This window comes from Syngnathus acus, chromosome 13 (genome assembly GCF_901709675.1).
Source record: "Syngnathus acus chromosome 13, fSynAcu1.2, whole genome shotgun sequence".
NCBI classification, from domain to species: domain Eukaryota; kingdom Metazoa; phylum Chordata; class Actinopteri; order Syngnathiformes; family Syngnathidae; genus Syngnathus; species Syngnathus acus.
Window position 1 is genome coordinate 11911235 of NC_051098.1, and position 12410 is coordinate 11923644.

Genomic DNA, 12410 nt, shown 5'->3' on the forward strand with positions numbered 1-12410 from the left:
CCCAAAAAGGCAAAGGGATGTAGACAGGAGCTTCTTTGACCTTTGCGTGTGCTTCTATCAGTATCATCAGGACACAAGGATGAAATACAGAAATACTACTAGGACTGACCCCGAAATAACAGAATGTGTAACCCCCCCCCACCCACCCACACAATGCTGATAAAGTTGAGTCTGTGCTGCACATGATTCATATGAGTAATTTTTGGTATGCATGGGAAGTGTTTTGCTTCATTTCGTGTTGTTTTTCACAGAATCTTCATTATTTTTAGCACTCGTTATAATTGCCCACACACACATTTTGTGCGCCTACATTGTCACATGATAAGATGCCCATATGCCTCACATTGTCCGAAAACATTTGAAGTTAACTCACACCTTCCTTCTTTTATATTTAGAAGGTCTGAATAAAATAAAAAATAAAAACATCCAATTGCTGGCGACACCTCATCTTCACATGGCTTTTTGTACATATTGATAGTGATGGTGTCAAATTATTAGGAACATATTTTGCTTTATTTGCAACCCTTATATTGTTAGGTAAGTTCAATATTTACAATCGCAAATCAATGCCTTGCAATACAATGTTTACAATGCTCGTCAGTGGATTTACATTATGGATTTAGATGCGTCTCGTTGATTTCGCAGACCTTTCCCTATTAGTACCGTCAACCATAAAAAGTCCATTTATGTATTTTTAAAGCCAGGGATTACCATTATGGTCCATTACGGTCCATTGGAGGCGTTCCGGAATGCAAACTAGCTTAAACGTGCAAGGTCATTCCAGTTTTTAAAGAGATGCGATTTATCATCGGAGAGTATTTATGGGTGTCCGTGTGTTTAATGCGACTCACATTCTGAAAATAAGAAGTATATAGAGCTTTGATATATGTAAGGTTAAAATGAGGAAATTTAGCCTACTTTTCCTCAGGAAGGGGTGCAAACGGAAATAAAAACGCAGTCCGCTTGAGGAGTCCAGATTGTTAAATCAGGCAGGCTGATTGCAGCACATGAAACCTGACACACGGGCAAGATTGATTTCTCAGCCGGCTCACAAGCGCTGAGTGAATCATTTGGTTCCGCTCACAACGTACTGTAAGTCAAAAGGTCACATTTGGGGAAAAAAAAAAGATCAAGTAAGGTGATGGGTCAAGCTGCTGGGCTACGCCGGTCGGCACGCCTCACTTCAATGATCATTTTCCAAGCCCTTGTGGCATAGGTCAGATATTGCTTGCGTGGTACTAAACGACATTTTTACTGAAGGCTTCTTTGACATTTTACTCGAGAGGATGTGAGTCGTTTGGTGAGCACAGGAGTCTTAGCTACTGCTTGCCTTTCCTTTCAAATGGAAGATCTGTGCAGCATGGTTCAGGTGGTAGAGCAATTTCCTGAAAACACAAAGGTTGTGGGTATGATCCCGAACGTGCCCTTAAGCAAGATAATGAGCTCCTAACGCTTCATTACCAGTCGGTGACTGAGGAGACCGTATCAAAGTACTTGAAGGTCAAAAAACATACTAGCTTGCAAAATGTGGAAAAAGATGTATGTTTTTTTTTTTGTGCGAATACAAATCGACATTTGAGGCATTTGATTTAAAAACAAACGAGATGCTGTCATGGTGTTGTTCCTTTTCTGTCCTGTAGGTGGTAGTATCATTACCAAGGTTTTAACACAATCAATAAAAATAACAATAAATAATAAACAACAAAACTAAATAAGTTCTTTAATCAGCAAAATCTATCAGTGGTATCAAACATGTGGGCTGGGGGCCATTTACGGACCATATGATGATATTCTGCGGCCCCCTTGACATTTAATGTTCGTTAGTCTTTTGTGGGGGGGGGGTTCTTTCGTTTATGGGCTACTGTAGTTCTGGCTAATGACAGCTTTCAGCGAAACCTAATCCTGAGTTACTAATGATTGAAATAGTGGATTTTTTTAACAGAATTTTTTGTGGAATACTCGATGCAGCCCAAACACACCCGCATATAGATTAATTTTGAGACCCCAGATCTAATAGGTACTTATTGATGAACTTGGGTTTGATAGATTCGGTCAAGCCCAACCAGCTAACTTGGCGCCAAAAGGCGATCAAGCTGGTATACGCCATCTTTATTGCTTCGACGCAAAAAAAGCCGGCTTCCTTATTGTATTTGCAGCCACTTTGTCCCGATTGCTTTTGTGTAGACTGCATTCTTGAAACCACTTGCAACCCATTGTGACAGACATTGTGTCCAAGAGCCAAGCATCATCGACCGTTTTCATGATTCTATTTATGTTATTGAGCAAACTACCTTTTCACTGTTCAACGGGTCAAGTGTTGCTTCGTAGTATGCTAGTAAAATATGTTTTTTGAGCAGCAATTTTCCTCCTGTGGCAGCCTAGGCAAAATGACAGCAATTGAAGAAATGCATGAAAAACTGCATAACTAGAAATGACATTCCTTTACCAAGAAACTGTCTTCTCATTTACGCTTTCAGAAAAAGCATAAATATAAGAATAGAGAAATTGGCTTGGCAGGAAAATCGATTCTGCATGAAAAAAACTGTAAAACATTCACGTTTGAATACCATTTTGCTATGGCTTGTCATAAACGGTCGTTTTTCTAATTGGCATAATCCACATGGAATAAGATGATTCTAATTAGTGCAAGAAGGACATAAATGAGGGGATGGATTAGCCGGAATGTCACGTTGGGGAAATGGGATTGATATAACGGTTGGAGTAATCTAATTTGGATTCACTCACAATAAACCTCGTCACGCGTTGTAAGCGACTTCCAGAAAGCTTTCAAGTGGATGTAGAGAGACTGAAAAAAAAAAAGGCTGAAAGTGTAATGCTTCATCTACAGTCATCATAATGGCACAATGTTGAGTCACCATTTGTTTTTTATTTTGCTTCTGTGCCAGACATAAAAATAACTGAGTAATGAGTTGACTCGCCCGGTCTGTAGGGCAAGGAGAGTTAGCCACTCTTTTTATTAATGAATGTGCAAACATGCATTCAGTTATAGGTCCAGTGTTCCATTTGAGTATATAAAATAAAATTCATATGCAAATTTGAATCCCCTTTCAATACAGTCGCAATGATTATTTTTTTATAATTACCTCAAATTGCGAAAAAAAACGATTTGGCTCTTTTTGGTTGATAAAGAACATAACTAGATGCAAATAATGCTACGTGAGATTTACCTACAGTCACGACAGTGTGCAGCTTTTCTTTTGTGTTTGCTCCTGTGTGTGTGTGGAATGGAAAAACATGCTCGTGTGTGAGACGCAGCCTCACATGAGACAAGATCGGTTGTTAGGTTGGAGCTTTCCTACAACCTAATGAGACTGATGGAGGTTCTCTCTCTCTCGCTCTCTCATTTTTACCCTCTGGCGACCTCTGAAATCCAGCAATGCACCTCAAACTTAACCTACGGTCCTCGTTGATTTTCTTTTTTCTTTTTTTTTTTTTAAATAAATGTGTGTTCTCATGAAACATCCAGGAATATCTCCAGTGTTTCATTGGCTTTCATCACTTTGTGACACTACCTACTGTAGAGAACAGTCGGTCCCCTGCCAGCTGTGAAATATTTTTATTGAGTGGCGTTTCTGTCATCGTAGGTTATTGCATATGTCAGTCAAATATTGGACAGAGTGGCTCCAGCCATTTCAAAAATATATATATTTTTAAAATAGCATGTCCTTTCTTTCCAATGACAGGTTGAGTTTTAACATAATGCTAATGTGCTTTTCTGCATTGGCCTTTGGGAATTTCGGGAGATTTTCTATAAATACACTTTATATACATTTTATAGTGAAACCGCTAAAAAAGGTCATCTATTACCAATTTTTCAAAAACCTTTAAATCCTCTCCCTGTAATTTCTAATCAATTGCTTGATGTGAAAATCCTTAGGAAAGTCAATGCACGTTTTGAAATTTGACGCAGAAATATTCGGTAATGACAAGAGCACAGAGAAGAGGGTGTATAATTGCAACGCCAGGATAGTGACACAGTAATTGCTCAAACTTGAATGCGCAGGTTTATTTTGAGCGCCAGTTAATGTCATCGCAGTTTCCACCTCCACAGCCAGCCTGTGGAACATAGCGAGGTAATTGTGACTTTTTCCTCATATGGCGACAAAAGAGAGGTTTTCAGTGGAAATAAAATGATTTTACAAAATAGTCATTGACTTTTTCCAGCATTGCTGACTTTTGACTAGGCGACTGAGATGCTTGCCTGATAGAAAACTAATTATCTAATTATAGCAAAGCGAAATCAACATGTTGACGGTATTGACAAACCGGTATCAGTCAGTGGTTTTGCTGTCACTAGAACTCAGGAGCACATTTTATGTTGATGGAGCTTTAGAGTGTGACCAAAGTCAATCCTCAACTCTTAGAACTATAAGCCTATTAACTTATTGCCGACACAGTTTAGCAAAAAAAACATTTACTGTGAAAAAACTGTGCTGCTAGAAATAAATAACCATGACTGATTAAAAGATTAAAATAAAAAGCTTCAGGTTTGCATAAATACATTTTAAACACGGGGAAAAACTGCACAAAACAGTCTTATAATGCAGAAAATGAAATAAATGTCAAATTTCATTTAAAAGAATAGAGGCAGAGTAGCTTAATAAAAAACGATGCCTTTTGGAAGAGGAACGTAAAGGTGTTTTATTTTCCACAGCGAAATTACTAGCAATTCAGGCAATGAACGCATTGCAATTAAAGGTAGTTTCTTTCAATGAGATTTTGTGGCAGAGCAGCTCATTTTGAATTATGACACCATTATTGTGTTATTGTAGCAGAGGGTAAGCTATCCGTTGATGTAGCAATAAACTCAAGTCCTCTATTGTGCACATAACTAGGATGCATCCCAATAGATTACACTCACAGGCCACAACATTAGGTACTGGCTAATACATGGGTGTCAAACATAAGGTCCAGGGGCCAAATCCGGCCCACAATAATATTTTATGTGGTCCGTGTGAGGATGTGGGTCATGTTTCTTGCAAATCTTCTTGACTTTTGACAAGACTGAGATAAGATATTGCAAGATTTTTTTCTTACGACCCTCCCCCCTTTTTAAATCAAATTGAAAAATAGTTGAACAAACAATTTATTGCCGTTTGATTTCTAAGCTAGTTAGCCATAATTTTTTGTGTATATGTGATAGTCAATCATATATTTATATGGGTTCAAACTTCACAGTCATAAGATCACGTACAAGAGCTGTCAAAAATATGTTTGGTAAGATAATGATAGCGAATATTTGTTTGGACGTTAAATAATAATGATTCATTAAATTTGTATAGCGCTTTTCAAAAACCCAAAGACGCTTGTCATCACTCTCTTCAAAACAAGAACAACCAATTCCATTTAACTGACCAAATTCTTAATCACCCTTTTTATGTCAGCTATAATTATCAAATTGTCATGAGCTGTCTAGAATCAGGATACATGAATTATTCAAAGTAACTAGTTTTGTTTTGCTGTGAAATAATCACCCCACCCGCCTGATCGACTGTCGGAAAAACTTTTCACAGTTTGCACTTCAGTGTCGAAAAGAACGATTACAGTCGCTTCTTCATTCTTCGCTCGCTGTCAAAAGGTCACATCCGGTTTCTATTACCTTTTGGAAAGTGAAATTCTTTCTACTTTTATCTGATGAAACAACAAAAAGTAGTTATTGTGAACACGACAAACATCCTTTCATGTGCTTATCGTAAGGCCGAAGAAATGAAAGCCCAGTCGCTGTAAGTGCGGTCGAGTTAGATAATGCTTCCCGCTTTCATAGATCAGCCGGGGTCACCGGGGAATAAGTACGCCCGCTCAGATGCGAGACCGAGCATTGTGGGTAAAAAAAGTGAGTGTAAGGATTTCGCTCATAATGCCGAGGTGACTTGACCCGGTCGAGATTTTGTTTAACTTGCAAAGTTCCATTTGTACTGTATCATATGTGGCTGTGTATCTTTTTTTGACGATCAGTTCCACACCCAAGGCCGAATCTGAATTGCCGCTTGGCACAATGTAATGAAATTGATCAATTTTTCCACATCGCTCAGTGTGATGCTAACTACTGTTTTCAAATCCGACAAAACGCAATTTACAGCACTTTATAAGGCGTGTTTAGAATGCAAAATCATTTGTTTTTTTTAATTTTCTGCTCACAGTTATTGCAATAAAAGTTTAGCACAGTTATTTGGTGTCATGCTTTTAAGCAGCTCGTTATTAATAAGCATAAGAACCGACGAGTGTAGCTTTCGCCTCTTTCAACAGATACATCCCGTCAATTTCCACTTTTGGAATTGAGGTCGGTGGAGGGTGTACAGAATGGACGCTTTAAGGTCCATTTGTGAGAGATTGGATTTGCCGGAGGGGGAGGGTTGCTTTAAAGCGTGCATCCATCCATTTTCTATATCGCTTATCCTGCTCAGGGTCGCTGGGAGCTGGCGGCTGTCTCGGATGACTGTGAGGGAAAGGCGAGCATGTTAGTTGCCAGTTAATCGCAAGGCACTACTAACTGTCCACACTGTCGCCGAGTGGCACAGACTGCCGCCCAGTGGCACAGACTGCCGCCCCCCCCTCCTCCCTTGTTGCTGCGTCATTAGCAGATCATCAGAAGGTGAATGAGGAGACACTGTTATAGCATGATACAAAGACATTAATCATTTAAACTTACGGATAGTGAACTTGAAGTCAGTCATTAATCTAAATGAATTCTGAAGTTAAAAGGATATGTTGACCGAATGTTATTTAGTACTTTAATTTTAATTTGTCCTGGAAATGTACATAAAATAGTGTGATGGTTAGTTTCATGATTTTTTAAATTTTTTTTTTTACTGAAGACAAATTAACTGTGCATTATGATGTATGAGTATGAGGTGCCTAAATGTGTTCTTTTTGTCATGATAGTAACTTGATATTACCAAGATGCTGGGCGAGGCCCTAATCTGTGACCACTTATTTATAAAAGGAATCTGAATATACAGACTCATGAGTAGGGCCGTGCTTTTTCTGGCTTAATTAAACTCATTAGGGACACGGATGATCCGGTGATTATCGCAATTGACTTTGAGCAAGAGGTGTGTGGGGGGGGGGGGCAAAGCACCCTGGACACCAGCCATTTGCAAACAGTATCAGTCAAAACTGAAAATTATTATAATATCTTGGGAGAAGTGATATTTTCTTTCTGATGGCAAATTATAGTTTCTGCTCTTTCATTGCTGCAATCTCAAGACAATCAAGATATCGAGCTATCTAATTGCGAGCCATTTTTTCGCTTGAGCTGTTGGAGCCAAAAGAAAAATCGAATATTCTCTTCCTCTTTCTACAGTCATCATCATTTATTAACCTTTTGCAATGAAGACTAAACGAGCACTATTAGATCGTGCTGCTGTAGACAGAACATAAAAGGAGCATCTTATACAAAGTCCAATTTGTAACTCATAAGTCTCTTTTATACAGCAGCTAATTAGCCGTAGAATGTATTTATTGTAAAATAATTGCCTGCTATGGTTTCCCCTTTAATTTGAAATCTTCCCTACTTGTACTTTTCAAATTTTATACTGTTTATTTCCTAAACTTGAATTATTCCCCACTGTTACCGGATTCTTATTTGTGTCAATTCGATTGACTGATAATTGGATAGAATTATTATTATTGTTGTTGTTGTTGTTGTTCCACTCAGTGGCAATATTTTTGAGTTTGAGAATTTGCATTTGAATGACATCTCAATTGTGTTGATATATAAAGAGGGATGATTCTTTTTCTATTTGTTGACTTTGTTGTTTTCTCAAATGGGTTTGTAACGGTCGAAAACAATCATATTCCTATGAATAAAAATCAGTGCGATTGAGTTGAGTTGCGATTCAAGTCATCCTTTGTCTTCTTTGTGTTTTTGTCAACTTTAATCATTCATACAATTTTTAGTATTTCAATGTTTTTTTTTTTTTTTGTTTTTTTTAACCAGAATTGCTGCAGGCTGCTTTACACCCCCAATTATATCGTGGCCATTTTATGTTATCGTGAAGGTTCACTGGTGAAAGCTTTCATATGCTAGTTTATTGACTGGCTTCCTCATCTGCACTTCACACAACACTGGGGCACTCGGGGAGTCGAGAGGATAAAAGCTGGCACGCAAAACGCAGCCCCGCTGGCTTCTATCCAGGGTTGCAACCTTTCTGCTCGCATCGTGGCGTCCACGTAGTGGAAGAGTCACAAAAGAAACTCGGGAGACAGACTTAACAGGATCATTGTCAAATACTCCTCATCTCCTTTTAAAGGGGGGTCTGCTTGTAAGTTCATGCATACATTGCTAAACCAACTTTAACGATGTTGCTAACCAAAACAGCAGCACAGAAACTGATTTTGTGTAACGATGACTAGCATTCTAATGTATAATTTATCTACGCTCTTTTCAAATGGACATCTCATTTGGGGGGGGGGGGTCTGGTTGTAAGTTCATACATACATTGAAATAAATTGCTAAACCAACTTTAACGAGGTTGCTAACCAAAACAGCAGCACAGAAATTGATTTTATGTAACAATGATGATCCAATGTATTATTCATCTACATTTTTTTCTGTATTTAAATATTTGTTTTCATTTGGCACTTTAACGACTTTGAATATGTTTGAAGATAGTTGCGAGGGTTTAGTCCATTCCAAGCAGTTGTCATTTTTTTCAGCGATTACATCGATGTGAGATATTCATTGATTTATGTCAGGAGGCTGACATTTTTTTTTTTTTTTTTTGCATGTGACAGCTTTCAAAGTGACAACAAAATGTGAAAGTATTCTCTTGTTGTGCTGCCAAAGCAGGAAATGCCTCATTACAACTGTAAAGAGATTCAAATCAGCCTGCTAATCAATATCAAAATCAAGCAGACATCTTCAAAGAGGGAAATGGAATGATTTTATTGGCTGTTGTGCCCGCTCACAATAGCCAAAATCCCGAGGACATTTTGTCCGGTGATCACAAGAGACGAGAAACGATCCAAATTTGACAGAAAGCGTTGATGGGTTGCCAAAACGGATTTCAGCGATTGACGTTTGCGTCAGCCATTTTCAGTCAACACAATTGGCAGTAGTCAGCGGTGGATTAGAGTAGATACGTCGTTGTGTATTCATGTGGGCCTCATGCCTAATCGTGTTTGTGATACTGCGGCAAAAAAAAAAAAAAAAAGTTAAATATCCATTGTCAGTGTGTTTGCCAAGTGGTGATTACACTCTCAGGCTGCCTCCTAGCGCCTCTTTCTAAACACTAGCAAAGAATCACTGAGCCTTCCCATAGCACAGGACTACTTGATGAAATGTTTACAAGAAGGCAAATTGATTGTTTTGTTGCTGTGCGTGTGTATTCAGGCCAACACCGAAACAAATGTCGAAATGCTTTCAGCGCTTTTTCTCATCAAAGCAATCGTGTCACCTTTGAATGGTAATTCGACATGTGGGCGGAGCCTCTGCATCTGAAGAGACGGAGGCTGCAAAAAGGCCCTGGACTGATTGACAGACTAAATCGCTCTGTCATGTGACATGTAATTGCTTTGTAGGTCACACGGGTGACAACAACAGTACTGCGTGGGATGGCTCTCTAATAGTTGGATCAAATGAATAGAAACACATTAAATGTGCCAGATTGCATCGACGGTAAAATGATATGCTGCGTTGCTTAGAGTAATTTAATGCACAATTTATTTATGCACAAAAACCAGTGCTCAATCATTGATTGAGAAAAGAAATAACAGTAACGACACAGATTATTGTTAACTAACTACTCTCATTAATTTTCTTGCCTCCTTCCAACTGTGCTGCATTGTGGCTTCATGCAGAGCTGATTTAATATTCTGTAGGTAACTCGAACTGCTGGCTTAATCACCTACCAAACAAACTGAATTAATAGATTGCTTAAGGAGACAAATTAAAATAAAATCTCTCTTTGCTCACTGCAGATTTTATATCACAGTTGTGTTTTGGCAAAGTCTAATTGGGTGTTTGCTCGCCATCTCAGAAGGGATCAACTTTTCGATATGCTTAATGTCGATATTGCGCGACGGCTGGGTTTTTCCAACTTCATAATAGTTGCGCAAGAAAGTGGAAAGCACAGCACCTTGGTGCTAATGAGACAAATAACAATGGAGGAATGCGTCTTGTAGGTACTTCTCAGTGTGGAGCTGTTTGAAAGGCAGGGCAAGACAGGAGCAGACATAAATCAAATTTGAAAAACACAAGCTAAAAAAGGAACTGATTTCTTTTCATTTTCACTATATAACTCATTATCACAGTGACGACAAAAAATGGAGGTGATAGAATTCCACCAATAAGCATTTTCCACCCTAAGACCCGCCCCTTTACATGCATTAGCCAATCACAGTGCTCACCCCTCCCTCTTTGGTGTTTATCTCATTTCGAGTTAATTTAGCAAACCAGCTCATTTATGCATGATCGCCAACAACTTCACTCATGTGTGGAGCAGATGTTTGACAGCAACAAAAAATATGTAGTAATAGTAACGCTACTGTGGGCTGCAAAAAAAAAAATATCTCTGCAAAGGGAATGCGATATTAGTTTCCCTCCCACAGTGGAATTAAAAAGCCACATGGCAAGGAGGAGGAGGTTTTTTTTTCAATCTGTCAGTGGAGCAGAGCATGCACCTTGTTCCTAACTCTCAGACTGCACTGAAATCATAACTTTCAATTTATTTCTGTAGGGAAAAAAACAACTTTTATATATTTAATATTATTATGCTTTGGAACTGTTAATTTCCCTTGTGGATGAATGAATTCTCTCCCTGTTGAACCTACAGGGTTATTTGTCATCAGCAGGTTGAGCAAAAGATACTTTGCATAGTTTAGAGAAGGTCAAAGTTCACTTATAAAGATTGAAGAGCATTTTGGGTTCATCCTGAAATGTCACCCCAAATGTGAATAACCCTTTTGTAGTTAACGTGAAGACTAACATGCATTATATCTAATTAAGGATTTTTGACATGCCGTTGGTAGGTGCTGATGTTTTGGTTAGATTCAAGATTCAAGAGTTTTTATTCGCCATGTTAGCAAAAGCATTCAAATGAATGAGAGGGAAAAACAGCAGCTATGCGGCCAGCGGTTTCACACATACGCAGAGCAGCAAAATAAATAAGAATGGACAGCACGGGGCATCTGCAGGCTACAGCTACAAACTGGTCCCCCGGAGCACATCATTCTTGCTTCACTCACTCACTTAGTCTTTCTTCTCTTTGTTTCTCTGCAGAACTTATGCCATCTCTTGATGCACCGAGGCAGCCTCCTCTGGCATTTTCTCTTATTAAATAGGCTGATTAGGCGTTTAGAAAAATGCAGTCACACATGCTCTCAGGCACACACACACACACACACACACACACACACTTGCACACTATTGCAAAGTGTGGACGTTTGCTTCATTATGTAGTCTTATTAACATATAGCGTGTGAGGGGGCTGATGCGATTATCTACCCTTTCCTGCATTTGCAATCCCAGACATGGCGAAAGATACACATTTTGACCGCAACATTAGCCACACATGTATTTATAGATTTCCGTAATTACTCTCTTTATTATTGAGGTTATAGTTTGTGCTGCATCGTATCAATTGCTGTGTAGTGAGCCATTTAAAAAAAGGTTACAGTGGGGAAAATGAGGATTTAATGTACTATGGATTTTACACGCTTGGCAGAAAATGATAGGAATATATTGAAATAATTTGTATTTTGTTATTGCACTGAATTTATTTGATCACCTACCAACCAGCAAGAATTACGGCTCTCACGGAATTTTATGGGTCCTGAATATGATACTGCACACCTGAAAAATGGGCAAGCAATTTAGATAACCGATAGTGTAAGAAACTCCAAAAGAGCATCAATGATGTCAATCTCAATTTCTTATTTATTTATTTAATTAATTGTTTAATTTTATTTAATTTTGTTTAATTTTATTTTAGTTATTTCTTTTTTTGTTAGAAGGAAAACGTTCCAAATCAGCAGTACTTGCTCACCACTGTACAAAGTCATTCAAGTGAAGCATGTCCAACTGATGTAGCTCCACTTGTGACACTTTCTTGGAACTTCTCCCGAGCTCCATTTTCTCTGACTTTATTGTGTGGCTTAAATGAAGTCAGTTTTCTATATAGTGTCTATTCAGTCCTCATTGATTTCATACAAAGAATGCTGCCAGTAGAAAGTCGCCAAGTAGCCATTCGTGAAATTTCAGTCAATGGCGTCTTATTGTGTTTCACTGTGTTTGCCTTTTGTTGCCTTTGCTGCGTGGATGTGTTTTATACATTTCGGCCTTGACCCGCGGAGATGTTAACTTTTCTGTGTGTGTGTTTGCGCAGAACATTATATGTTTTTTCCACACCATCCTGCTGCAGGTTCGCCTCAGGCTTTTGCGATATCCT

At 38.6% G+C, this 12410-nt stretch overlaps 1 protein-coding gene across 3 annotated transcripts in view; it reads left to right on the top strand.

The window, feature by feature from the left end:
- drd2a (dopamine receptor D2a) overlaps positions 1 to 12410 on the top strand; it is a 28152-nt gene that overhangs the window by 2814 nt on the left and 12928 nt on the right. The window contains exon 1 of one of the 3 annotated variants that reach the window (XM_037268106.1): positions 8106 to 8285. The exons of the other annotated variants lie outside the window; for them this stretch is intronic. The gene's annotated coding sequence lies outside the window, so the exon portion shown is untranslated. Of the gene's footprint in view, positions 1 to 8105; positions 8286 to 12410 lie in introns of those variants that run through there. 3 annotated transcript variants of the gene reach the window in all.